The sequence below is a fragment of the Neofelis nebulosa genome, chromosome 13, assembly GCF_028018385.1.
Source record: "Neofelis nebulosa isolate mNeoNeb1 chromosome 13, mNeoNeb1.pri, whole genome shotgun sequence".
Classification (NCBI taxonomy): domain Eukaryota; kingdom Metazoa; phylum Chordata; class Mammalia; order Carnivora; family Felidae; genus Neofelis; species Neofelis nebulosa.
This window is the reverse complement of record NC_080794.1, coordinates 19,279,638-19,284,366: the sequence shown is the minus strand read 5'-3', so window position 1 is coordinate 19,284,366 and position 4,729 is coordinate 19,279,638. Positions and strand designations below refer to the sequence as shown.

The 4,729-nt window shown below is 38.8% G+C and overlaps 1 long non-coding RNA gene across 1 annotated transcript; it reads right to left on the bottom strand.

The window, feature by feature from the left end:
* Nucleotides 1-2,579: 2,579 nt before the first annotated feature.
* Nucleotides 2,580-4,181, bottom strand: LOC131492365 (uncharacterized). The gene is made up of 2 exons (XR_009252030.1): nucleotides 4,094-4,181; nucleotides 2,580-2,844 (listed from the first exon to the last, which is right to left on the bottom strand). It is a non-coding gene; the product is annotated as an uncharacterized LOC131492365 (long non-coding RNA).
* Nucleotides 4,182-4,729: the final 548 nt, after the last annotated feature.

The window sequence follows — 4,729 nt, the reverse complement described above, 5'->3', positions numbered from 1 at the left end:
TCACTTTCAATTTTCCCCATGTGCTATGTATGATAAATGCAATAATATTGAAAACCACAAATGCTTATTCTCCTTTTCAGATGGAAAATTAGGATCCAGTGATTTTCCAAACTGGGAAATTAGAAAATTCTGCTTTGAATCCAGATCTGTCTGACATATAGACTCATATAAATTTTTTAAATTAAAGATTTTAGATTAGAGGACACGTTTGAAGACTCCTTAATAGTGAAAAGATTTAGGGGCACCTGGGTGGCTCAGTTGGTTAAATGTCCAACTTTGGCTCAGGTCATGATCTCATGGCTAGTGAGTTTGAGCCCTGCATCAGGCTCTGTGCTGACAGCTCAGAGCCTAGAGCCTGCTTCGGTTTCTGTCTGTCTGTCTGTCTGTCTATCTCTGCTCCTCCCCTGCTTGTGCTCTCTTTTTTTCTCTCAAAAATAAATAAACAGTAAAAAAATAAAAAAAAAAAAAACAGTGAAAAGATTTAGACCTGGGAACATGACTTAGGTCTCAATAACAACAAGATACCTTCTGAAGAGATGAAATTTTATCTCATTATATTTTCCCTAATTGATTTATTTCCACTTATATTTTATCCTCAAGAAACTAGCTCATGGTCTTATTGTTTCATAGGCTGGATCATTATCCAAGTACACATGGTTTTCTTGAAGCTAAATCCATGTGGTCTATTTATATTTTAGTGAAGAGTAGAGATTCTATATTGTGGGGGAATTTCTGAGCCCCTGGATCACAATAAATAAAAGACTACAAACTACTCTGGGATGATCCATTCAGGATCAACAAAGACGTTAGCTTCTTGCACCTGAATGTAGTCATCAACCCCAGTCTTGTTTGTTACTCTTAAAAAAGACACATGGTATTTCCCTGGGACTGGGCTTCCAGACCATTTGGGGGGCTTTTAAAGTCATGAATGATACTCCTATCATAGATGAAAAAGCTGGAAGCAATCAGATTTGTATCCAAATGTAGCAGATAAAGAACTTGAGATTATAGAAGTCTATTAACTCTGGTTGGTCACCATATTTCATGCCAGGATCATAAGGGCTTCTGAATGATTCAGGTTTTGCTTCTATGTTGGAAGAGTTTCATGGCTTCTGCCCTGTGATGACTTTGTAACTTGAAACAAAGTAAGGTCTAAGGCTTGTAGAGATGAATAAAAAATCAGCATGCTCTTAAACTCTTGGTACTTCTGAGTGCCTGGTGATGGACTCACACTTAATGATGTAGGAAAAAGCTATTCTATTTATTTTACGAATCTCCGGTATTGCCTGTGTGCAAGGGGTAGTATGGTGGAGTGGAAAAAGTATAGCATCCAAACTATGCCAATCCTGATTGGAGCCCTGGCTGTGGAATTTGGAGGCCATATGGTCTTAGGGCAGTCATGTGACCATTCCAAGACAATTTTCTAAATCACAAATTTCCCACAATAATAACAAATACATGCATAGGGCTGTTGTGAGGGTCTAAGAAAAAATCAGAAGAGGCTGCTTTATAAATTGAAAGGAATTGTTTAAAGGTGAGCCATCTCAGCACTGGGTGGCTCGGTTGGTTAAGTACTTGACTCTTGGTTTCAGGTCAGGTCATGATCTCACAATTTGTTAGTCCAAGCCTGGCATCGGGCTCTGTGCTGACAGTGCAGAGCCTGCTTGGGATTCTGTCTTTCTGCCCCCTCGCCCCCCACTCTCTCTCTTTTTGTCTCTCTCTGTCTTCTCTCTCAAAATAAATAAACTGAAAACAAAATTAAAAAGTAAAATAAAGGCTAGCTGTCTCAAAGCCTTTTTCTAAAAGGGAGTAACAGTATAAATCCAAAAAGAAAATATATTAGTGTCTGTAATTAGTAACCTTTGTTTTTCTTTTTTTTTTTGTTGTTTTCTTGTTTTTTGTTTTTTACAAATGATACTGGTAAAATCAAGGTTAACTAAGGGAAAATCTTGTGACAGTTTGTAGTACTAAGTGACATAGAAGGTAACTGTGTTGTGTACAGATTGAGGAAAGTCTACAAATATTAATTTTTGTTTATTCTCAGCATATTTAACAATAATGAAAGTTTATAGAAATAAAAAATTCCATACATATAAATCCTCCTTCACAACTGTAAAAAGAAATTCTTGTATACTTCTTGAGGCAGTCTTGTGGGTTAATATAATGGAGTAAAAAATAATGTGATTTTGCTATCCTATAGTTAAAATTTTATTTTTGTCTATTTAGCGCTATAACACACACAAACTGATGGATTTATTGTTAGAAGGTTTGGTGTGTGTGACTGGTATTTTCTGACAAAATATGGGATACACAACATACATGTTTTCTTCAGAGGATGCTGGAACAGTAGAGGCACGCATGGCTGCTGAGAGGGGGAGGCACGCTTTGTTCCTGGCAGCGGAAATTGTCGTCTATCCAAAAGACAATGTTTCCTTCCCACTGGGAAAGAATATCCTACATATTATGGTGTCAAAATGAGGATTCTAAGAAATCTGTGTTGAAGTTCCAGAAGTTGCTATCATTGTCAAGTCCTGAAAGCTACATGCTTTTCTACTACAAAGGTCAAACTGAAGCTAATATCCAAATTCCTCAGAAAAATAGAAATGTTTATTAACAAAGAAACGTCCAGACTTGACATTTAAGAAATTTCAATGGATGAAATATGAGATGGCTCTTTGCAGCAACCTTCCTTACTTCTTATTTCTGCAACATACTCCTTTCCTCTAAAATAACAATTCCCGAGGTCTGTCATGGGCAATGATGTCACTGAGGCAGGAGTGCTGATCTGCAAAGGCTGCTGTGTGAACAAGCTCCAAGCTCAGGAGCACAGGGATGAACTGGTCTCTGCATAGTACAGTAACAAATGTGACACATAACATCAGTTTTGTTATGAAGCAGAAAATTACATAAGCCTGTCTTAATTATTAAAATGACAAAATGATTACAATTCTGTTGGTAATATTTTAATGTTGCTAATGTAATTTAAAATATTTACAAATTATTACAAGGTATTTCTTGGACAATACTCAGCAGTGGAGCCAGTTAGTAGTAATACCAACAGCTGACTCATGTTGAACTCAAACTGTATGCCAAACTCGGTCCTGAGTGCTTTATTGGCTTAATCTATAATTGTCATATAAAATATGTTAAGGCTTTGCAGAGCATGGTTGGCTCAGTCAAGTAGGTGTCTGACTCTTGATTTTGGCCCAGGTCGTGATCTCACGGTCCATGAGTTCAAGCCCCACATTGGGCTTTACGCTGACAGCTCAGAGCCTGGAGCATGCTTCAGATATTCTCTCTCTCTCTCTCTCTCTCTCTCTCTCTCTGCCACATCCCTGCTCTCTCTCTCTGTCTGTCTCTCTCCCTCCCTCTCTCTCTTTCAAAACAAATAAAAACTTTAAAATAAAGATATGTTGAGGCTTTGAGAAAGTAGGTCATTTGCTTATGATTATTAATTCAGTAAGTATTGTTCTGGGACTCATAATGATCAAATTCCCAAAGCCACATTCTTGATGATTACACTGGATTTCCACCTTCCCACTGCTCACTTTCTGTTTGGGTTTCATAAGCAACATGATGTGTAGAGGAATATAAAGAAAGCAATGAAGATATAGTCACAAATACTGGGTACTATTTGTAAATGTGAACAGGATCAGAAGCATTTTATGTAGGAATAAGGCTATTTAAATAATGTTTCAAAGCTATCCTGTGGGGTTTTTTTTCCTTGATTTTCTCCCAAACCAGTGTGGCCAAAAGAAGGCTAAGTTGGCAGAGTATACAATTTAGTTGTTCAATTAGAAGCTGCTTATGCAGCAAGGGCGTTAAGCACGGGCAAAGCATCTTGACAACCCCTGGGAAGGATCAGGGAGTTGTCAAGGCTTAATCCCTGGTAATTTCCTTCCCACAGTGGCCACACCTGAAACCAAAGCTGGGCAATGCTTTTGGCTTAGGCCATTGCACTGTCTCCCACCCAGTTCCCCTGTTAGATTTGCACACGCTTTTCTTTCATGAGGAAAATTCATTCCCTGTGGCTCCCATTCACCCTTACCCTGAACACCAGTGAAGGTTCTGTCCAAGCCCCATACTTCCTTACCAGCTCAGACTAGTGCTTTTCCTGTCTCAGTTCTTAATAATGAAGAACGTGCCCTCATGCCTCTAATTGACATTCTTGTATTGTTTTTATTTCTTTTTAAAAAAAATTTTTTTTTTCAACGTTTTTTATTTATTTTTGGGACAGAGACAGAGCATGAACGGGGGAGGGGCAGAGAGAGAGGGAGACACAGAATCGGAAACAGGCTCCAGGCTCCGAGCCATCAGCCCAGAGCCTGACGCGGGGCTCGAACTCACAGACCGCGAGATCGTGACCTGGCTGAAGTCGGACGCTTAACCGACTGCGCCACCCAGGCGCCCCTGTTTTTATTTCTTAAAAAGAGAAAAAACATCCTGCAAGCTCAGGGACAAAGTCAAGGGCATTGTCTTCATCCTGTATCTTGGAACAGACTTTATACACTCCCAGACATACTGTATGGTAAAATGAAGACTTGTTAATTGGTGCATTTTTACCAATTGTGCTCATTCATCTGTTTATTTTAAAAATAGACTCCAATATAGCTTCTCCACTCTCCACCCCCATGTGACATAGGTGTTAACTCCCTTGTGACCTCTCAAGATCTAATTTAAACCAAAGATTGCAGTAGCATGAAAAGCTGAGGTATTTTGTATTAAGAAA